Here is a 25,149-nt window from a genome sequence, read left to right as displayed (position 1 = left end):
TTAACTCTGTTGCATGTGACATGTTTGCTTAGTGGCAGAGCCCAGTGCTTGGACCCTACCTTGACATGGATAGTGAGTGTCGCTGTGAGCTATAGACAGGTGTATGTCTTCTAGAGCACAGAACAGCCCCTATGTAAGTATAGCAACAAGACCAGAATTTTAGTTCTCTAAAACTGCATCTTCATACTCCAGGTGGAAACAAAGAGTGCTTCTACTTAATTTTACTTAAAACTTTGAATCAAATTCATATGACTCTCTTGGAAAGTACAGAGATTTCTGCTGAGGCAGTATCTACAGTTATGCTTCTCATCCCAAGATCTCGGCCTTGATGGGCATGTGCCTTTATGTTCTCTGAGGGAAGAAGAGGAAATCAAATTCTGCTTTTAACTTTAGGACTTTTAGATATTCAAAATCTTTTATTCTGCCAGCATAAACAAATGCCACCCTTATCATTTCTGGTTCTGAAGCAGTAAGTACATTGGTCTCTAATGAAAATCTTCACCAACCAAGATGTCTTTGTATTTTACAAGACTCCCTGTGTGGAGTCCCTGACTTTGGTATTATTACTCATTCGCATATTTGAGGCTCATTTCCTGAAGTTAGTATTCTAAGAATAAGCATAGCTAACGTTCTTGTGTCTCTGTGGCCTGTGGGATTCTACTGACGCAAAATGACGCTTTGCAGTAAATCCAGAGAAAACTATGAAGTCTACAAACAATACACAGCTCCCTCAGAGCCTGCAGGTACTTCAAACATGTCCAGCTTTCAAAGGGTTAAATGCACTGAGTGACTGAAAAGAGTTTGGGGACCTCACCAAAAGTCAGGAATGTCTTTTCTTTTGGTGAGTGCTAGTCTTGCATTAGTTAGGAGAATCTTTAACGTGTATGAAATAGGTCTAATTTCAAAAAGAACACTTCTCATCATAAAATACACAACCGGTGTTGAAAACCATTGTAAATTATAGTTATATGAAAGAAGCAACTCAAGGTGAATGCATTTTCTTTAACAATAACCATTTCTCCATCATCACTCTCTAATCCACTTTAAAGCTTTCCAAATGATTGCAATCACTATCAAATGTATACAGGTTTCCAAAACCTTTTGTCATCTTCATCTTTTATGAAAATCTAATCAAAACAAAAACATCAATTTCCATAAATCTGAATTATGCCTCTAAAATGTGAATTCAAATGTTTTCCTGTGGTGTGAACTTTTATTCGTCTGATTGGTAACATGATCTGTTGAAATCAAAATTGTCAGTGTACTTTAAGTATGATTTCTATTTGTATTTCTCAACATGCATTAAGGTTACAATTTATGTACATTTCAAAATTATCTTCATAATGGTGTGACATTAATATGTTTAAAACGTTTCAACTTGGAATGACATAAAAATAATTTTAGAACCCCATGAGATGGCTCAGCAGATAAAGAACACTGCAGCCAATCTTGATGTTCAGCTTTTCATTAATTTCAAGGACTGAAATGATGGCATAAGAGATCTGACATCGCAAATTGTCCTCTGGCTTCCGTGTTCTTCTTTACCTGCCCACAGGTGCACAAGATAAATAATCACACCATTTTAAAAAAATGAGGAAAGCCTTGTTTGTTTGGAAGATTTGAGGTATACAAAGAAAAAAAAATCAGATAGCCAGAACAATAATTTCTCCAGATAAGTAGTAGGAAATTCAGCATTAAATGCTGAAGGTATCCAACATATAGAAAATAATTTGTCTTTATCTGTCATGCATAGTAAATTACAAAGTGTATATTTTTAAACCTCAATTGTCAGACTGGCTTTTTTTATCCCTCCTTTTGTCTTTTAGTTCTGTGCCTTAAACAGTTTATTTAAGAACCTGCATTTACATTTCTCTGACTTCCTTTATTCTCTCTTCCTATAAACAGAGGCAAATTGTCTACATTAAGTTATACTGCAGACAGAAAGCATTAAAACAGGTAAGTGTAGTGAGTGTTCTGTAGCTTCAATCTTTATTATCCTGTAGGTCCCACTTGCTACAAATTATAAGTTGTCTTCAAACATAGATAATGAAACAATGAATGATGTATAGAATAAGAATGTATCTTATTATTAGCCATCAAAAATAGCTGTTTTCATCTCTGTAATATATATTGATATTTTATTTTACAAAAAAACTACACTAAAAATGAAAACAAACTATTCAAAATTGGTTCTGATTTTATGTTTCTAAGAAATATGAATATAAGTATATCAAAGAGATCTACTTATCAATTAAAAGTAAAAAATATGCTAATATAAAATATGTACATTATTTCTTTAATTGAAGTAATCAAGTACAGACAATAAATATTTCAATGAAAGAAGAATTAACTTTGTTCCAGAGTTTTTCTCATTTTATTCAATATCAGGTATGATAGTGCTATTTATGAGGAGGGTAAGTGTTCCTGGATCAGTTAAATCTCACAAAGAAACATCTCCTAGATTATTGTACAACCTGGCTCTTGACAGTCTCACCACATGTCAAGTGGACAACCAAACAGATCACTTTGAAACCCTAATGTACCTCACCAATTCCCCAAAGGTACCAAGCCATGACCTAAAGCAACATGTATTTAATATACCTCTTAAAGTTTCCTAGATCTAAAATTTCTAACATTAATAAAAATAAATATATGTCCAAAGTCTGGTCTAGCCTCAAAGTAACCTATTAAAGTGTGATTGTGTTAGGTCCAAAGTTATACTCCAAAATGGCAGTGCTGATGACATTGTCCTAAGACTGAAGGACTTTGGACAGCTAAACAAAAGAATTACTCTGGCTAAACAGAGACTTAAGAAAGATTTCTTTTACCAGGAACTTCCCTTAAACCATAAGGAATCTCCCTTAATCCTGTCCTGGAAGGTCAACTATCTTGGGCAAGAGCATCTAGTTTCCAGTCAACACAAACACCCTGTGTCAGTTCAAACACTCCAACATGTTGACTCATATAAAGCACATTTACTTTTCATCCATTTTGTTTGTCTGTCTGCAACCCTTCTTGTGCCTTCAGGAGACAGCCTTGTTAGTTTGTTACCCAGTACACCTTTCTTCCTGTCCATGCAGCATTCTAATGTGGTAGTTTCTGTGCAATCTCACTTACTTACAGCTGCTGTAACATCAAAACACCAAGTGGGATGCTTCAAATGTACACTGTCACAGAGTAAATATTCTTTTTTAAAGAAAGAAAGAACCAGGACGAAAACTAGGAAAGATCAGTGACAAATGAGACATTAATTAATTAAAATAAGTACTAGGCATTTAAGACTTTCTGTCCATCATTTCAGTTTTTGGAACAGCCTCATGGTACGAAGAGGCTTAGTACTGCCAGCTGTGGCAAATGTTACCCCTTTCTTGGACTTATATCTTTATTCAGGGAATCAACATTTCTGGAATTTCTAATAGCCTGAAAAATCTACTGCATCTTGGGCTTTACTTTCACAGTTCTGTGCAATGCTTTCCCTGGGCTTCTTTTAGGAAGGAAACCATGCTTCATAATATTGAACCTTGGTGATTTTCTAGAACATAAATCAGTGTATTACTTCTTCACGTTTGACAATCCCATGCCTATGAATTCAGTACTACATGGAAGAAGCCAAGGTCAGCTGATGATCCAAGATGTTAGATCATATCTACAGCAACTCCTATGTATTTTCATGGTGACCCATGTGTGTGTATGTGTGTGTGTGTGTGTGTGTGCACCTGCATGTATATGTATAGAGGAGGGATTGAAAAGAAGTACCTAGACAGCTATTTTGTGTCAATGTACCTTGAAGTTTCTAGCTTTTCAGCTTTTTCCTTTCAAATATGTTAGTAGTATGCAAGAGTTCCACAATAGCCCAGAATGGAATAAAACAAACTTTCATTTATTTGGGGATAAACTCACAGTAAGATGTTGTAAGAAGAGACCACTTGTTTGTTTACCAGCCGCCCAGCAGTTCAGAACCAAAATGATCACAACAAAACCATATTATTTTCAATACTGTTTGGACAACAGCTTAAGCATACTTCTGACTAACTCGTATCCTAAACTAACCCATCTCTATTAATCTGTGTATCACCCCATGGCAGTAGCTTACTGGTAAAATTCCAGCATCTGTTTCCAGCGGGCCTACATGGCTTCCTTCTCACTCCACCTTCTTTCTCCCAGCATTCAGTTTGGTTTTCCCCACCTACCTCTATTATTTTGCCCTATCACAGCCCCAAAACAGCTTCTGTATTAGCCAATGGTATTCACAGCACACAGAGGGTAAACCCATTTCAGTAAAGGTAGTGATTTGTAGTCTTCTCGGAGTGCTGGGAACTGAAACTGAATCGAGCAGAAAAGAGTGCTGTGCCAGCTTTTTGTCTGCACTTGTAGTACATCAAATCATGTCCAAAGTCGGTCAGTATCTTCAAGGTTATGGAAGTTCCCACAACACCTCCCCATTTTGTCTAAATGAGAGAGTGGTAAGCCTAATACAGAACTATATATAATAATATCAAAAATCAAGTATTGTTCAGGAAAAAAGAAGAGGCAAAAACATTCATAAAAATAGAATTATAGCCATCATGAACAGCATCAAACAAGAAACATATGCTAAATGTTTCAATAGCTATTCTATCCTAAGGAGTCTAAGTCTTTTATATTTAAAATGGCTAGGCTAAGTCATGAGAGAAAAGTAACTATGACTATCTAGTCTTCAACCCTATCAAAAACTTGAGAAGAGAAAAAGTATTACCTGAGTTAACAGGAAGTACAATCAGGCAACTTCCAAAAGATGCAATAAATTACATAGAAATTACATAGCTACCTGGGCAATCACCCAAATTCTCATTTGCAATGTTGGGGCAACCAACTTTGACTAAGGTCTAGTTTTTCAGAAGCAGGCGATTTTTAAGAACTGTTTTACCCTATCTTGATGAAGTTTGGCAGTCTTTTTGCTTGTATTCTGCTAGTCCAGTCTGGACAGTATTATTTTGTGAGTAGTTGAGGCATGAGCAGTTTCCTGTTCACAGGCCAGTATTTCCAAGAAGAAACAAGCTCCAAATGGAGTGTCTTACGTACCCAATATTCTCTTGGGAATAGATTGGTACTGCCAGGAGCAATTGTATCTCACATCAACAGAATCCTAAGTTATTTAAATGCTTATTTAAATCTTTCAAGTCTTTGAAGGTTACCTATCTATGTGGAATGCAATCTCTATGCATCTAAAGCATCTGACTAGTCTAACTATCAGTATGACAAATGTGGATCACTATTTACCTATAATTCTTAATACCTATATAGCTTAAAGACTGAGGCTTTATATTAAAAAAATTAAACAATCTGTAAACAAATGTGCAGCAAATGAGAGCAATGACGTCAAAATTTAATATATATATTTACATGTGTGTGGGTGTATCTTAATCAGAGGTAGAAATGTATAATGCAATATGATAAATACATCCTAAAATTGCATCAATATATAAAATATCTTAAGCGAAGGTAGAAACATGCATCCAATATGACAAAACAACTTTCCATAGGTGCATAAATGTAAACAGAAATAGGAGAATATTCAATATCACAAATAAAATTTGAATTTGTATCAATATACATGGATCCTTACCAAATTGTCTATAAATAATAGCTCACAAGTAGATACACAACTTTACCTCTTATCCTATCTCATCCATTACTTTTTTTTTCAAAAAAAATTCCTTGAGTCTACTTCATTTCCACTCATGATTCTTTACTACTTATAACAAACCCATAATAGATGTTTCCTAACCCTGAGCACAAACTTTGTTGAGAGAGGGGACATCATTTTTTAGAATTACTTTTAGATACCATGAAAGCACTATCATTTTTATGGGAATCTGTAAAAACTAAAATGACGATTAAGTTTCAAGATTACTGTCTGGTACAATTGCAGATAGTCTTTGAGTTGTTGGTAGGGTTTTTTTTTTGAAGTTTTTATTTGAAATTCTAGTAAGAATGTGTACCATGTCAGTTGGTCAAGTTGGAATCATCTTGAGCAGTTTGTAACCTAAAACCATCCCAGAGATGCAGGGATGGCTCAACATATGAAAGACTGTCAATGTAATCTACCATAAAAAAAAACTGAAAAATAAAAAAAAAAACATGAATGTCCCTGAAAAGTGGAAATAGTTAAGTCTCCTGAGCATATTTGGAGCCTGGGGGAGGGTGGAAAAGGAAAGGTGGAAGGGGAGAGGGAAGGGAACATAAGGGAACAGGATGGTGCAAATGAGAGGGCAGAGATGGAAAGCAAAGAAAGACATACCTTGATAGAGGAAGCCAATATAGGATTAGGGAGATAAATGGTGCTAGGAAAACTCCCAGGAATCTACAAGGATGACCCCAGTTAAGACTTCTAGCAATAGTGGAGATGGTACCTGAACTGACCTTCCCCAGTAATCAGATTGATAACCACCCTAATTGTCATCATAGAACCTTCATCCAATAACTGATGGAAACATGCAGAGATCCACAGCTAAGCAGTGGGCTGAACACCTGGAGTCCAATCAAAGAAAGAGAGGAGCAATTATTTGAGCAAAGGGGTCAAGATAATGATGAGGAAACTCACATAGATAGCTGATCTGAGCTAGTGGGAGCTCAGTGAGTCCAGACTGAGAGCTGGGGTACCCATATAGGACTGACCTAGCCCCTCTGAATGTGAACGACAGTCCTGTGGCTTGGGCAGTTGATGGAGGAAGGTCATCTGTCTATGTATTACTTTCATTGGTTAATAAAAATATTGCCTTGGCCCTTTGATAGGACAGAAAATTAGGTAGGCAGAGTAGACCAAACAGAATGTTGGGAAGAAGGCAATGAGGCAGTCACCATGACTCTCCTCTCCAAGATGGTTGCAGGTTAAGATCCTTCCCGGTAAGCCACCACCTTGTGGTGCTACACAGATTATGAGAAATGGGTTAACCAAGATGTGAGAGTTAGCCAATAAGAGGCTGAAAGTAATGGGCCAAGCAGTGTTTAAAAGAATACAGTTTCCGTGTAATTATTTTGGGTAAAGCTAGCCGGGAGGCGGGGTGGCAGGAAGCGGCCTACTGTTCCTACAACAGAGTGGCTCCCAACATCATAAACTGGATCTATGTAGAACCTGAGAAAGCTTGAAAAAGAGAGAGAGAGAGTTTAACACAGCTTTTTGCTATTTGCTAGGACATGCTGTAGAGAGATTTCCTGATTCAGCAACAGCAGCAGAAAAAAGCCGTGCCAGCCATTTTAAAACATGGCTTCCTAGGCCCTGCCGCCAGTGCAAATGCTGTCTATGGAATATTTCTGGGCCCGGACGTTTGTGTGCCCACTCAGGGTTGGGAATAAAGTAGCTGAGACCATACCCATGGCTCAGCTCTTCCTGCCTGAGTAGGTAGCGGGATCAGGTCTACTAGAAAGTGGCGGTTTTGTAATACCAGTTTCTGAGCTATGCCGCCATCACAATCTCTGTCTGGCTTCTGTGGGAGACAGAGCTTTTGAACGGAGCATTTGGAGTAAAGTGCTATGATTTGTTTAATGGCCACTAGACTCACTGTATGCCTAAAGGGGGATCATTGTGTGCTGCGGCTCAGAGGCACAAGTACCTCCACCATGCTAGCAGTGCAATGTGCAAAGCTCAGGGGCACTATTGGCTCCACCATGTTGGACTTGGCGGGGCAAACCCAGAGTATCTGTTTTTGACCTAGGAATGTCACAGATTAGATTTTTAAATGTTTAGTGATTTAAAACTGCAAAACAAAAATGTTCCAGAATAGTAAAAAATTACAGAATCACAATAGGACAGATTCAGACATAAAAGACCTCTAAAAGGGTCACAGTGTTGGAAGAGTGAACGTAGGCTTGGGAGAGAGAAGAAGAAGAATATAGAGAATAAAATTAATGCCTTTAAAAAAAGGGTACACATAGTTATAGAATAAAAGAAATAAATAAAAATAAGCCACATAAAAATGGAAAATTCACAGAGAGTCTGAATTATGCACATTGTGTTTTCTTTAAAATTTTTGACTGTGAAGGAACTAAGTACAGAGAGACATTTCATTATATGGGCTGCCAAGCTAAACCAGAATGGATATTGTAAGGGTATTATGACTTTAGAATTTGGGTCTAAGGACATGATGCTTAGGAAAGGAGGTTCTTCTTTTGTTTTCACAGAGGATGGACCCTGTGGATTGCTTCTATTCCAATATGGTATGATAGACCACACCCTCCTGAAAGGTCGCTGTGAACACCCTCAAAAAATTACTTCACTCAACTGCCAACTGAGATGGACCTCGCACACAGGTTACACCATGAAAGACCTGATTAACAACGCCCCTATACAGCAAGAAGAAGTTTGGAGAGAAATAACTATGTCCATATTCCCAAATACTGTTCTTTTATATTTAAAGGGGGATATTATATAGATACGAATAATTTACATTGGTATAGATTTTGCCTTTTTGATAGAAATCAAGGGTCAATTTTGTTATATGTATATGTATTTCTGCTCTTGATTAAGGTATTATGATTGTGTAGTTTATTTAAAAATGTAATGTATAATTAAGAAATATAGGTTGTTAATGGATATCATCAATAATAGTCAAGCTTGTAGTCATGTTACTTAGATATTCTAGATGTGCAGAGATATATTTCAGATAGGCATTCTTCATGTCTTTCAAAGACTACAGAATATGACATTTTAAATATTTTAATAATGTAGGGCTTTTCATGACAATGAGACACGTCTGCTCCTGTCATCACCAATTTACTTCAAGTGAAAGATGGGCATCAAAGAGGCTCCTTATGGAGTTTGATAACCATTTGGGCAAGAAACTGCTCTTGCCTGGACTGATGTATAAACTGGACAAAAAGAACCTGCAGAGAAAGGACTGCTGAACTTGCCTAAAAGTGAGATGGTCTTTCGGGGTTCCTAACTCATGAAAGAGTCTGCAAGACATTCTGCAGGACACAGCAGAAAGTGACTGAACTGCCTTTAAAATTTCCTGCTTCATGGAAATGTTTCTGGATACTATGGGCCTGAAGGCCGAAGATGGATGCCCCAACAGTACAAAAGAACTTTAGCTGACTGTACAGGCAGCTGTCATTCTAGAGTTTGGAAGTTGCTTATTTCTTGTTTGCTTAGGTAACATATCCTTCTGGAGTCTTTTATTGAGTTGAAGAATGGATAGTCATAGTTATAGTTTTCCATTTTTATGATAAAGGTAAAATAAATATAAATATTGTAACTGTAATTCTTACTTGATAACTTTTGTTATGTGTAATTTTGCTAGGTTAAAGTTAAAGCCTTTCTTTTATGTTTAAACAGAAAAAGGGGAAATGATGGAGGAAGGTCATCTGTCTATGTGTTACTTTCATTGGTTAATAAAGAAACTGCCTTGGTCCTTTGATAAGACAGAAAATTAGATAGGCAGAGTAGACCGAACAGAATGCTGGGAAGAAAGGAAGTGAGGCAGATGCCATAGCTCTGCCATAGCTCTCCTCTCTGAGATGAACGCCAGTTAGACTCGTCTCGGTAAGTCACAGTCAAGTGGCAATACGCATTAATAGAAATAGGTTGAATCAATATGTAAGAGCTAGTCAATAAGAGCTAATAACTAATAAGGCCAATAACTAATGGGCCAGGCAGTGTTTAAATGAATACAATTTGTGTTTTGATATTTCGACTGTAAAGCTAACCCTGCAGGAGCCAGGCAGGATGCAAAGCAGGCCTGCCCACTGCTCCTTGGTTCGGGAAAAGCTAGGTGGGAGTTGGGTGTCGGGACGCAGCCCGCCGCTCCTTCTACAACAGGCAGTGGGACCAGGATTTGTCCCCAGTGCATGAACTGACTTTTTGGAGCCCATTCCCTATGGAGGGACACCTTGCTCAGCCTTGATATAAGGCGGAGGGTCTTGGTACTTCATTAACTTGATATACCAGACTTTGTAGACTCCTTGTGTAAGGCTTTACCCTTTCTGAGAAGTGGAGAGGGGAGGGGTTGGTGGGGGTAAGATAGAAAGGATCAGGAGGAAGAGAGGGAGAGGGAACTGTCCCTGGTGTGTAAACTGAAAAGAAAAAGCTTTTAGATTAAAAAAAAAAAAAGAAAAAAATAATGATAATACATCAAAGTTTCTCACCCTAAGGAACCAAAGTGAAATTAATTTGTGACAACAAGTTATTCTTTGCTTTTGATTATTTTTGTTATCATATTTGTCCCAATCTCTAAAATATATATGTCCCAAATAAAGATACATAGGGAATGAAATTGCTTAGATGAACTCTGTGCCACAGAAATGCTAAAGATGATATTAGCCAAATGCTATATGTAGATAGCCTTCATGGGGATAGGAAGACTAAAGTCTTGAAAGTTAAGTTGAAGACTAAACCCCATATATTTAAAGCCTATATTTTGGAAGTAAGAATTCATTAGAAAATAACCTTTCATTATAATAGTTTAAATATTTTATTAAACAACTATTTTTAGACTAGACCAATTTTGATATAATAATTTATCTGTTCATATACATTGATTTTAGATTAATTTTTCTTCAGTGTTAATTTTGAAGTAACATAGGTTATTTTTAATTTACTTTTCAAGTTCTGTGCATATAAATCATCATTTTAGAACAAAATGATCAATAAAAATAATTGGTTATTCTCTGTAATTCACAGCTACATCCCTACATTAATGAGCAGATAAATTGATTTCTTAGTTACACTCATATCCTGCATAAAATTAGTAGATACTAAATATGTAAACAATGTTTATATAATTCATGTAATTATATTTAAATTACCAATACATGAAAATATCAAATCACTTTGCACATTATAGTTTATAATTTTCCTCTTATTTCTTTTTCCTTCTTCTTCTTTCTTTCAGTTTTCTGAATCAGAGTTTATCTGTGTAGATCTAGCTGTCCTGGAACTCATTTCTGTAGACCAGGTTGGTTTTGAACTCAGAGATTCATCTGTGTCTGCCTCCAGAGTGTGGGAATAAAGGTATGTACCACCACCACCTGGCATAATTTTATAATTTTTAATCCACAGTTTGGATTATGAATCATTGCTTTTCATAGTAGAATGCTTCAAATATCAAAAATTCTTTGTGATGGCTAATGCTTTAAGTTTAAATTATTGTACATAATATAATAGATCTGAAAAGACAAAAAGTGCCTCTAAACAAAATGCCTCTAAACTGTAAACCCCTCTTACCCAAGGACAGATAAAGTACCGGAATGATGTTTCTTGTGAAAGATAGCAAGTCATGTAAGATAATAAACCACTCATTTTCAATTTCTGTAAAGAAGTTTGGTTGTCCCAACTGTACAGGATATGTACTTGATTGCACACAGGCATGAGGTACATAGACAGGAAGTGTTTCAATATGTATGCTTGCTTCTGATTGAATAAAGACAGAAAGTACACACCCTTTGAGTTTTGTCTGTATCAGTTCCTAACAGATGTAATTTGGAGATATACTCTGAGCATCAGTCTTAGGTATTTACCTGGCCAGTAGTTAAGAAACCCTCTTTTTGGTTAAAATTACTCATGGTCAGACTGGTGAATCGTTGAGTGACTCAAGACCTATATCAGTTTCTTATGAAGAAGGTAAGTTAAATTTCTTTTCTGTAAGAACAGTTTATAGTACAAAACTGAAGATTTTAATTGTTCTCAGTACAAAGGATTTCCAGTATAAGTTAGAGCTTCCAACTTAGTAAGTTTCCAGTCAGAGCTCAGTTCATGAGATGTAACCTGACAAGAGCCTATAAGCAAAAGCAAAAAAAAAAGAGAAAAGACTTTAGATATAGGTTAACTTTACTACATTTAATATACCCAAGCTTCTAAAGAAGGCCTACATATATGAATTTAAAAATATAAAATGTCACTATATGTAACCTAATAATAATTTCCTCTTTCACATTATTTCAAATAAATAACATATAATTCAGTTATATGATGAAATATCTTGTTTTTCTCGATTTACGATGATTTTCCATTCAATTTCTTTTTCAGTACATGCCAGAAAGAGCAGTGATTACATAAAACTGTATACTAAATAACATTATAGGAATCCTTTGTTGTTACTTTGGGGCTGTTGGTAGAAATGGTGAGAGAATGTCTGTAAAAAAAAGCCACTCTAAAAACCTAGAATGTCAGAAAAGAAACTTAATGGAGAATTCTGGCAAGATGTCAGATCACCACCATGCTTATTGAAATAGGAATTGTAGCAGTCATGTTACGGGATGAGGTTTCACATGGATTACGAACTTGATTAGGAACTAAATTACTAGTAGTCTTTGATTTACAGGGTCAACGAATAAGGAAGAATCTTGTCTACCCTTTGACACTGTGTGGGGCTATAATTTATAGAAAATGGACTTGCTTCCTGGTGAGTTGTTGTATGAGGCAGCTTGTTTGTTTCCCGATTGCCCAGACTCCCGAAATACTCACACAGAAGCTGTATTAATTAAATCAATTTTTGGCCTATTAGCTCTAACTTCTTATTGACTTTTAAATCTCAATTTAACTGATTTCCATAATTTTTTATTTTGTCATGAGGCTCATGACCTACCAGCAAGGTTCTGGCATATCTGTGTCCAGAGGCTGTTTCATAGTTTTTCTAACTCTGCCTCCTTTCTCTCTGCATTCAGTTTAGTTTTCCCTGCCTAGCTCTACTCTACCCTGTCACAGGACTAAGACAAGACAGTTTTGTTTTTGTTTTTGTTTTTTAACCAATCGTATTTACAGCATACAGAAAGGAATCCTGCATCTATGAGTAAGTGTTTAATAAAAACATTCACACAGGAACTGGCTACTGGGAGCCTCAGAAGCAAAGGAATAATAAAACAAGGAGTTGGGTTTTTTTGGGGTTTTGTTTTGTTTTGTTTTCAATTAGGGATTGGCCAGAGAAGGTGTATAAAGGTGTACCCAAGGACAGTGAAGTTATTAGCAGCAGCAGCAACAAAAACAAAGCCAAAAGCTTTACACAAGACAAAAGAAAGCCTGTCTAGAGCCACAGCAAAAGCACTGGGAGCTGCTGAAATGCAGAATTTTTTCAAACACTGAAGGAAAGAATCTGTTCAGAGGAAAGAGCAACAAAATTCCCTGCTTACCTATTAATGACCACCCCAATCATTTTTCCTGGAAATAATTTTCTCTGTGTTCAACTTTTATCTTGGTTCTCTTGGTGCTGTGGTGATATGCCCTGGCAAAAGAAACTTAATGTAAAAGAGTTTGCTTTGGCTCACAGTTTTAGGGTACAATCACTATGGCAGAAAGTTAGGGAGGCAGGAGGCTGAGGCAACTGGTCACACTTCTTCACACTCAAGATGCCCAGAGAGGTGAGTTCTTGCACTCTGGAATCTTTCTCTATGAAAAGAGACAAAGAATGTCACAAAATTGTCATAAAGGCTGTCATTCAACATTGAGCAATTTTTGTGATAATTATGCATGCACTGTATCCTACTATGCGATCTTATATAAAAGAGATATTATTAGGCATAAAAAGAGAGATGGAGGTCAGTGCAATCCTAGCTAAAAATCAACAGTAAGAAGATTACTTAAAACTAATCAAAACAAGAAAATAAGTCATGAATGTACTTGCCTTTGGTACCAGCACTCAGGCAATAGAGCCAGGATATAGAGGATCCTTGAAAATTCCAGGTGACCAAGGGAAACCAAGGTGAGGCAGCCAGTTGGTCACAGCACATCAGAAATCACAAAGCCTAGGGTGATGAATAGTCCCACTTAGCTGTCTCCGTTTATCCTATTGGAGAATGGAAATGCCCACAGATACTGTGAGTCTTCTACCTTGACTAATCTATTCAAGAAAATCCCTCACAGACATGCTGAGAAGCTTGTTGACTTGGCATTCTATCTCCTGTGAAATTAACAATATTAGTCAGATAGAAGAAGTACTATCCTTGCCTACCTGTCTGATATCATGTGTTCTCCCATGACGGTCATCGACTCACCCTCTGATCATCCTCTGAAACTGAAAGGAAGCCTGTAACACAATGTTTTTTTTTTAAACCCCTCCCCTGTTTTTTTTTTTTTTTTTTTATGAATTACCTTGGTCACGGTGTCTCTTCACAACAATGGAAAAGAAATGAAGATACTTGTCACAATATTTGTACACATTTTTAGTTAAAATGAAGATTGTAGATAACATTACAGAAATAAACTTTCAAATAAAGCTACAGAGGAATTAGCAGTGCAAACATATCTTACAATTAAATGTCAACTTTAAATCTTTAACTTAATATCCTATTTCTCTAAATCAAACATGCTGACTGGTTCTAGCTATCAAGTCAGAAGCAAGAAGAAAGCTTTCCAAATAAATATCTTCTGGGTATCAACAAATAGTTCAAATTATTTATTTCATAATCACCTACTTATTAAACTTTCCTCCTCTTATCAAGTACATACCTTTTTTTTCCAGATTTAGACTGAATAGGTAAGTTATATTTCAATAAATTTATGTAAGCAATCTCCAGTGTCTGGGAAAACCTGAAGAAACATCTATACATCCTGATCAGATGTATCTGCAGAGGTAAATATATTCCTTTTAGTTAAAAGAAAACAAATTTACCTGCCTAGAGCTCCTCTCACTCTCTAGTTCATAATATCAGGTACATTAGAATGTCTCAATTCATTAAGACTGTATCTCTTATGTCCTGTGATAAACATTATTACTCACACAATCCAGGGAAATGTCATAAGGTATGTGCTTAAACCAGAGAATAATGCAATGCCAAACACCGGGGACTACCCAGTCACTCTTAGACCAGATTTCTCTCTGGTTAATGTTATGCCGTATCAATGAACAGGTGCCATTTTGAGGCTTAAGCAAGCAGCGTCAGTGTAAGTGCTAGTTCAAGATCACTTTGTAGTCCTTGAGGATTGCAGGATGTGGATGATTGCCCCTTAGAGGAATAACTGTTGACAAGGCTTGTGAAACAACTCATGAATGATGAACTGAGAAAGCATCCAGCTGTTCATGCAGACCTGTAAATGTGCCACATCACAACCTCAGGAATGATTACAGCAATTTCTCCATGTCCTATCGTTTACTTCTGACCAAGGATGACAAGAGATGCACAAACATCACTAAGTGCCACCCGGATGTGCATTTAACACCTTCTGAGTGCTTACCGTGTGGGACTAGGAAAAAAACACCATCCCATGCGATGCAACTCTAAACTATAACATCTTGAACACATTGGTTTCCTTTGTTACAAAATGTTTGACTAATATTAATTCCAGAAATGTATAAAATGAAGGCAGAACTTAGAGGAACTCATACCGCACTTACGCTTATCCTTATAATCAAGACCCATAGTGTAAATAATAAAATATTAAAACAAAAAATAATATATTTGGTCAAGTAAACCCTTTATGAATTTCTGTACATATATGCAAGTTCAATAGTGAAAACTCACATGTATGGCAATCTGAAGACAATCTACAGTATAAAAATAGAGTTCATTCCTATGATGTTTGCAGTTTCACTGATAACAACAACTATTATATTTATAAAAAGAAAATTTATGACCCAATTGAAAGAAACAGTTAATACACACAAAAGACGTGCAAGCACATACTGTATCAAAGGGCACTTAGTTTCTGACATGCTTTTAATATCATTACCATTATATGCTATTCATCATATTTGCTTGTTCATTACAATATATACTGCAGCAGTCTATCGAGGCTACACAGCTGGAAATATAAGCTCAGTGGGAACGTGTTCTTTCTTTATTTTCCATCTACAAAATAAAATAAATAAAGGTAGCAGCTACATAGCAAAATAATTATGAAGAATTCCCTCTTACTTCTTTTCACCATACACGTTTTGGTACATAGCTCCTTTGTTTTTATTTTCCGGTGACCTCTCTGTTAGAAATTAATAAGGTACTCTATTTGCCACCTGGGTTCCTATTGCCTTCTTTGATTCTTCTATCACTTTGTATTCTGCTTTATGACCTTTTGTCATATCCATTCACTTTTTTCCTATATTTTATTCTCAAACAACAAATAAAAATCCTAGTTAACATGGGTACAATATTTCAGTAGTCAAAATAATGCCCTAAGTTTAAAATGAAGGAGACTATTAGGATTGCTGATGTAGCTTAGGGTGGAGCACTTGCCAGGCATGTTCAAGAAGCAGGTTCCCTGACAGCATACAACAAAGACCACAACTCACCAATCTGTTAAAGACACAAAAATTATTTTATTAGTTTGTATAAAAACTTCAAAGTATTAATATTTCTTTAAGAGGAACTCTTCATCTAAAAGAATGGAACCTACTATAATGTTTAACATATTTTGTCATCTTTCCGGTTAGAGTTTTGCTTCTAAATCAAAATGTTGTTATTCACTTAACTCACTTATTTCTTATATAATTCTAAGTCTTCTGTTAATTCAGTCTCTAAAGAAATGTGACAGCAGTGTCTTCTAAACTATAAGCTCTTAAGAAACTTTACCATTTGAGTGAGGAAATCTTAGTCCATGTCCTAGTTAGGGTTACTATTGCTAACATGAAACACCATGACTGAAAAGACAAATTGGGGGAGAAAAGGGTTTATTTGGCTTATACTTCTACATTGCTGTACATGATGGTAGGAAACAGTACAGCAACTCAATAAAGGCAGGATCCTGAAGGCAGAAACTAATATAGAGACCATGGTGGGTTGTTGCTCATGGTCTTGCTCTGTCTGCTTTCTTAAAGAATACAGGAATACCAGTCCAGCAATGGTAGAACCCACCATGAGCTGGTTCCTCCCACATTGATAACTAATTGAGAAAATGTCTTATAGCTGGATCTTGTGGAGATATTTCCTAAACTGGGACTCCTTCCTCTCTGATAACTCTGGCTTGTATAAAGTTGATAGCAAAACCAGTCAGTACAGTCCCTGCCAAAATGAGATAATTAGGAATTGCAGTAGCATTTTCTCTTGAAAGGAGAAATAAAATTTGGTTCTGGTGAATAAAATTGATTAAAATTCAAACTAAGCTTATTCTTAAAATTACTTTCCCCGAGTGTTATGTCAAATACACATTCAATTATTTTTATGTATCCTTCCTTGTAAAGAAAATAAAAGCTTCATAAAAGAATACAGCACTTAGAAAGTTTTCATATTTTTTTGTCTTTTTTCAACAGAAACTCTGGTTCTTTTATACTACTTCCCAATATGAAAGAGATGCTGTGTGATAAACACATTTGAGAATCAAAGTGTCTAAAGAGTTAGAAAATACCCTTTCCTAAAACAGCAAAATTTTTAGAATGTCATGCTAAAGAATATTACTCTTTTATATTGCACCTTGTCATGACTTGCTGTTATCATTCATGAGGCAGGTGACCCCAGCAGGTTCCCTGGTGGATGGGATACCATGATGGGGAGAAACAGATACACCATGCAGAGAGAGCCTGGGTATAAAGTTTCTTTGCTGAGGGGAGGAGGGGAGAGAAAGAAAGAGAGACAAAGAAAAGAAAAAAGTGGGAAGGGGAGAAGGAAGGGAGGCAGAACCTGCCTCTTCAGAAGAAATACATGGGAGTGGGGAGAGGAGGCTGGAAAGAAGAGATTGGGAGTGGGCAGGTCTTGTCTCTTAAAATAACAGGGTACCCAGGTGACCAAGCAGGCCAGCAGATTACAACTCTTGCTTAAAAATCAGGGTACTAATCCTAAATTTTTGCTAAATATGATTTACAGTGGGTCCTAGTTTCATTCTGTTGCTAGCATAAAGCACTGACCAAAACCAACTTGATAAGGAAAGCGTTTATTTTGCTTAAATTCTAAGTCACTTTCCATCATTAAATATACATGAGAAATATATAATCATAAATATATGTATACTTATATATCATAAATATATAATAACAAATGTGTGTGTGTGTGTGTGTGTGTGTGTGTGTGTGTGTGTGTGTGTGTGTGTGTGATCAAGGGCAGTGGTGACTTTAATTCCAGCACTGGGGGCAAAGTCAAGTGAATCTTTGAGGCTGGCCTGGTCCACAGAGTTTTAGGACAGCCAAGTCTATACAGAGAAATCTTGTCTCAAACAAAACAAAACAACCCTCCCGCCTGCAATAAAACAAAACAAACAAGCAAATGAATGAACAAAAGTCACATTCAATCATTGAGGGAAGTCAACACTAGTACTCAGGAAGCGAGGAAGCTGGAAGTGGACATCATGAACCAACACAGCTTGCTGTCTCATCTCTGGCTCATCCACTCACAGACTCATATTTCTTTTTCCTTTTTATTTATTCTTTTTGTCTTTCATCTTCATTCCATTTATTCCCCTATCTCTTTATATCTACCCTCTGCCTTTGCAACCACCCTTTCAAAATATGAAATTTAAGAGAAAAGAGGAAAAGATGGGAGAATGAGGAAGGTGGGGGGAATCAATCTTACCATAAAAAACTTTAGTGTGCCACACAACAAACCCTTTTATCCATATATCTTTTCTTGCAAGTGTTTATTGCAAAGAGTCATGAGTTTTGTTCGAATCCTCTGGTTTATGCTATTATTATATTATAATAGCAGAATATTATATTATATTATTATATATATAATATAATATATAATATTATAATATTAATAATATTATATTATTATGTTTGGCCCTCACTGGAACTCATCTACTCATCTTGGCTATCCTGCTGTTGCTCTGTGTTGCGGAAATCCTGTAGCTTTGGGTTTGCAGAACTGGTCCCTTCATGTGTTCAAGCAGATCACAGATGGTGTGGATGTTGGTAGGAACAAAACATAAACCTGTTTCTGGGCCTGAGAAGTTGCAGGCTTGGTCAGCCCACCAATTCCCCTTGTCTTTACCACCAGGGCAAGCTCTTCTGCATTGGCCTGGCTAGTTCATTTAGCAGTTATAGGAAGGGGTGGGGCCAGGTCTCGTGCTCTCATGATCTCAGGGTAAGGTTGGATCTCCCACGCCTGCACCTTCAGGGGAAGTTCTGCTGTCTTGTCCAGGTGTAGACCACTCTCCAGACTGTTGAAGCTGATGAGGGGCAGGGTCAGCTCTCCCACCTCCCTCAGGGAGGATGAGGAAGAGATGTCCTACCCTGCCAATGCCATCACATGACAGATTGGTAATTTGGGACAGCTCTTCCATGCTCACAACTATGGAACTGTCTTACCAAGATCTTGGTCAATGTATTGTGATGCCCACATTAGGTGCAAGCAGAGTCTGATCTCCTGAGTGCTGCAGCCCATGGTAGGCAGAAGCAGCTCCCAGTAACAGACTCATACTTGGCTTGTTTTCTTACACTATCTAAGATTATCTGCTTCTTAACATTTGTTAGTATTTGTCAGTAAACCATAACTTTATTATATAGTTTTAAAGTAATAATAATTGTTTATTTTCCTTATTCATTGGTATACTATTATTTGAAAGCTAGGTGTGGTGGTACGCACCTTTAATCCCAGCCCTCTAAAAACAAGGGTAGGCAAAATTCCATGAATTCAAGTCCAGTTTGGGCTATGTATGGAGTTCCAGGTCAGTGTAGCCTATATAGTGTGGCCTTATATTTAAAGAGAAATTTGAGTATAATACACATTTATACAAGGAACATATTTAATAAACTATTTTACACCTTTATAAGCATGCTATTATTATATATGTTTGAAAATAATAAAATGCTAAATTAAAGAAATAATTAATTAAAATATTCGTTTATTTGTTCTGTAAACTCATTCTAAATGCAAAATTTGCAGTGATAAGTATTTTTCAGATTTTATTGCTCAATATATTTCTTGTTACTATCAGGACACATGAATTTTTAAGGTTTTGGGTTTCTAGAGCAACTAAGCATGTAAATTAACACAATTTAAATTGCTTCTTCATGAGAGAAAACTGACAAATACACTTATTTGTTTTCATTATGTTTTACATAGAAAATTTCAGTCATGTGAGTGGTACTGACATTCTTTTTCATCATCTCACTTGTAACTTTTATTCCCAGAATAAATTCAGAATATGAGAGAATAGTTTAATTTCAGTATCATGACTATTTAATTCATGCTGCTGTTGGATATCAACTGAAATATTTGAAGATAGGAATGATGAACAGGATATTTTTTTCTTCAGGGCAATGTATTTAAATGACATATATAATGTAATCATAGTATGAAACTCTGCTGGAGAGTAAATAATAAACTATACAATTATATAAAAAAGAATGTGTATAATATAATGATAACTATGTTAAGTTGAAAAGTGGTGAAAACAGAGGTTACCTTAGGGGGCATAAATTCAATTAGTAGATGAACTTAATATTTGAAATGCTGGTTGTAAATATAAAAGTCATGAGTGATGTTGAAAATTTTATTCTGTCAATAAATATAATTCCCTGGCTCAAAACATGCCACAATGATGTAGGACAATGTCTTAATCATCTCCCTCAACTGGAACTTTATTTTCCTCCTATGTTATTATACAGACTCCTGTTCACTATAGCATTATAACCAGAACTACAATAAGAACTTCAGGAAAACCTTATTGACCGCTCAGAAACTATTTGAAATTATACCAGAAAGTAATCTTAAAATTTAACCATCATTTTCGTTTTACTGGATCCCATAGGAAAAAAAAATATCATACCCACGACAACTGGAAGTAATTTTAAAAGATGATAGCCCTTCTCCCAACAAAATGTGTCCTCAGGGCTAGGAACATCAATTAGGAGTTGATTATAACTGGTATATGGTTGGGGTTGGGGTGGAAAATTTGTAGGTTCGGGGATCTCACAAAAAAAAAAAGAAATTGAATAGGATAATAGGTAGATTACTCTATTATTAGTTATAATAAATGAGTAAAGAGTAAATACTTGTGAGCTATTATTTATAAACAATTTACTTTTATATAGATTCTTATATTTTGATACAAATTCAAATTATATTTGTTATGTTGAATATGCTTCTATTTCTGTTTGCAATATGTGTACACCTATGCAAAGTTATTTTGTCAGGTTTTATTCATGCATGATTCTACTTCTGTTTAAGACATTTTGTATACTGATACAATTTTAGGATATATTTATCATATTGCATTATACTTTTCTACCTCTGGCCAATATACTTACACATTGTTTACACATTGAGATTATTGTTCTCATTTGTTGCACAGTTGTTTAAAGATTGTTTAATATTCTAATGAGAAGTCTAGTCGTTGAGTTATATAGGTATTAAGAAGTATAGGTCAATAGTTACCCATGTTTGTCACACTTAACAGTTAGACTAGTCAGGTTCTTTAGATACATAGAGATTGTATTCCATATAGATAGGTAATCTTCAACCACTTCAAAGAGCTGTAGAATATGACATTTAAATAACTTAGGGTTCTGTTGAAGAGTGATATGATTGCTCCTGGCAGCATAAATCTATTCCCAAGAGAATGTTGATCACTTAAGAAAGGAGGCTTATGTACATAAAAGTGTGATGGAGGAACTGAAGAGAATCATTGACGACAGTGAGATCACCAAGGAAGACAATGCTCTGTGGCCCCATCCTGACCAAGTAGGCCTGCAGGAGCTTGAAATCATCATTGGCGATGAACACATTTCTTTTACAACATCAAAAATTGGTTCCCTTATTGATGTCAACTAGTCTGAGGATCCAGAAGGCTTACGAGTGTTTTATTATCTTGTCCAGGACCTGAAGTGTTTAGTCTTCAGCCTTATTGGATTACATTTCAAGATTAAACCAATCTAGATTGGATATTGTGGACATGAGGGGGTGGGAATTTTTAGTTACCGTAATTAGGAATTTTTTTCCTGTATATTGGGGCAATTTTTATAAACAATAAATGATGGTCTTTAATAAAAAAAAGACACTAAAGTTGGAACTTGTTTACTTCTTGACAAAACTGTTCTTTGGGCAAGAAACTATCCATTCCTCAACCAATGACAAAAATCACAATATTCAGACTGGACAAGCAGGATACAAGCAAAAGACTGCCAAACTTTGGCAAGACAAGGTAAGACAGTTTTGAAAATTGAACTGCTCCTGAAAATGGTCTGCCAGTTACTCTAGGCCTTAGCCAAAGTTGGTTGCTCCAACAATGCAAATGAGACTTTGGATGATTTCCCAGGTAGCCAATTTTCTCTGTCATCTACTGAACATTTTGGAAACAGCTTGATTGCACTTCCTGCCTACTTAAATAATATTATCTGCATTCTCAGGCCTTTTGTGGGTTGAAGACTAGCTAGTCATAGTTGCTTTCCTCTTATGACTTAGCCAAGCCATTTCTAATACACGACTTAGACTCCTTAGGATAGAATAATTATTGAAACATTTAGTATATGTTTCTTGCTTAATATTGTTTATGCTGTTTATAATTCTAATTTCTATACTTGGTATCTGTTCATACTCTATATAATTTAGTATTGGGTTTGGAACTCTCTTATTTGACAAAAAGGGGAGGTAATATGGAAGCTCCCTCAGTCAAGAGCCTTTGAGTGGTTGGCCCAGGTTGGGTGTGGCTTTGGGTACCAAAAACACAGAGGTTCATTTGCTCACGCTCTCTTTCTCTCTCTCTCTCTCTTGCTCCCTGCTCACCACATGTGGATGCTGATTTCTGTTCCTGTTCCCCATTTGATCTGTGAGTTCCCATTTAATAAAAAAAAGTACCTTATTATACTCTATTCATTGCTAGTGTGGGATCTCTTTATTTGCGATTCCTCCATCTGACAAGCATCCCTTCATAATGTCAAAGGAAAAAAGATTAAAAAAATCAATCTAATCATTAGCAATTCAGTTAATATTTAGAAAGAAATGCTATCTTAGTAGTGGAAATTTGCCTCAGCCCCCACTAAAGGAGACATTAGTAAAGTTTTTATTTTGACTAAAAATTGCAAAATGTAAGCTGCTTTGACTAAAACTGTACAAGCTGCTGCTGATGTTTAACTTATCCTTACTTATGTTTAGCGCAGGCTTAATTTGCATGATATCACATGTTCCCTTATCATCCATAAATTATATGTTGGATCATTGCAATAATGAACTTAAAATGACCAAATACAAAGTCACCATGTCTAGCTTTAGACATAAAGCTCATAAGACTTACGTTATGTTGCAAGTTATTCAACTCTCTCCTACAAACATTCATACATGGTAGGAACACAATTCCCTCCCTCTAATTACTGGATGGAAGTTGTAAAAATACTTCCACAGGAGAGATAAGAAACACAATGATTTGTTTTATTTTTCAAAATATTCTGCTTTTCATGAACTTCTTGGCAGGGTAAAGTCTTTACTGAAAGGTATAAACAGAATTTCTATTTTAATAATAAAGACTTAAGTCACTGAAAACTTTCTTTCAAACTAATAACAATATTGTCAGAGACAGGAATTTTGATTAAATACAAATAGTTATTCTTAATTTTAACAATTTGTACAGCATAGATTTTTTTATAATTTATTTTGATAAAATTTATTTTTATTTTTGTTATGTATATGTGTGTGCAATTGTGTTGAGTTCTGTGTACTTATGTACAGTTGGATGGAGACACCAAAAGAGGATGTTACATCCCATGGAACTAGAGTTACAGGCAGTTATGAGTCATTCAACTTGAATTCTGAGTAATGAAATATTCTATTTTGCAAAAGCAGTGCCAACACTTGACCCCACAAGCCATCTCTTCATTCTCCACATTCTTCACATATTCTAAGAAAATCTATCTCTAGCCAGCATACCATTTCACTGGTGTTTCTACAAAGCCTGGAAACAATCAAATCATAATATGATTCTCATTTCTTGACTATATCCCAGTAAAGGTGTATTTCTCTGTTTTTATCTCTGAATTATTATTAGATATATTGTTTCATTTTGTAGAACTATAAACAGAATTGGGTATCATATCTCCTTTCCCTGAGAATCACTGTCTCACTTAGAAGCAAAACTTTCATTAAGAAGTTTCAGAAGGCATGATATATAAAATGAGTCTATTTCCTGTCTAAGTATATTAAAGACAATGAATTATAAGCAACTGAGATGGTTGTTCTGAAGTTGTACTATGACATACTCTAGTTTTATTACCTTCAAGATTAATTTTTAAATCTTATAGAATCTCAGGAACACAAGGAAACTAACTCATACTCTGAAACATAAAATTTCTGAATTATAGGCTTCCAATCACCTAAAATTCTAGGAATTGGATTTATCTAGAAAACTAACTAAACAAAGGCATGTATATACAAATGAAGTTTGTATCATTCCACCTGTAGAAGAACTGAAACAGCACTACAGTCTTGATCTACAGATCACTGCTTCTATTGCCACAAATAATAAGGTGGGGACTCCAGAAATAAAAAAAGGACTATTGCAGAAAAATCCCATACACTGTGAATATGTATTACACTCATGAGTTAAGAAAAAGCTGAGAGGCCGGAAGCTGGGCAGAAAGTTAGATGGGAAAGTAAAAACGGAGAATGATGGGAAGAAGGAGGGCAGAATCATGAGATGCCAGCCAGCCTTTAGGGAAGCAAGATATGAAGAAAATAAGTTAACAAGCCATGAGCCACTTGTCAAAGTATAAATAGAAATATGGGTTAATTTAAATGTAAGAGTTAGCTAGTAACAAGCCTAAGGTCTTGGCTAATCATTTACTATTCGTATTCAACCTATGAGTCAGTTATTTGGAACCGGGCAGTCAGGACAGGAAATGTCTGCTTATAGAAACCTACTCTTGGGACCCTCGGTCTTGTGTGTGTAGTGGGGGGAGGGTGACTGGAGAGTTCAAGTACTTGATCATACACACACAAATATCAATGATACAGAAAGAAAACAATGAAAATACGTAAAATTCTACCTAAAGATGTATTTGTATACTGGTATTTTGTTTATGATCTAATAAATAAAGTTTGCCTGAAGGTCAAAGAGCAAAGTCAGCAACTAGTCAGCCATTCAAGTGAGGTACCACACATCTTTAATCCCAGCAGCCACACTAGTTGGCCATAGAGGCCTGGCAGTGCTGGTGCATGCCTTTACTACCAGCACTAGAGAGGAATATAATGCAGGATGATAAAGGAACTTCTTCTCTTTTCAGACTGAAGGTTTCATAGAGGTAAGAGCTCCAAGGGGTAAACACTTTCTCTTAAGTGATTATGCAATAGTAGTTCCAGGGTTTGCAGTCCAGGAATTGGTTACTA

The 25,149-nt window shown here is 35.9% G+C and overlaps 1 pseudogene; it reads left to right on the top strand.

Annotated features, from left to right (window-relative positions):
• The first annotated feature begins 670 nt into the window (after positions 1 to 670).
• Positions 671 to 21,822, top strand: LOC125392746 (protein mago nashi homolog pseudogene; annotated as a pseudogene).
• Positions 21,823 to 25,149: the final 3,327 nt, after the last annotated feature.

Source organism: Myodes glareolus, chromosome 2 (genome assembly GCF_982192425.1).
Source record: "Myodes glareolus chromosome 2, mMyoGla1.1, whole genome shotgun sequence".
NCBI lineage: Eukaryota > Metazoa > Chordata > Mammalia > Rodentia > Cricetidae > Myodes > Myodes glareolus.
This window is presented reverse-complemented; position numbering and strand designations above follow the sequence as displayed.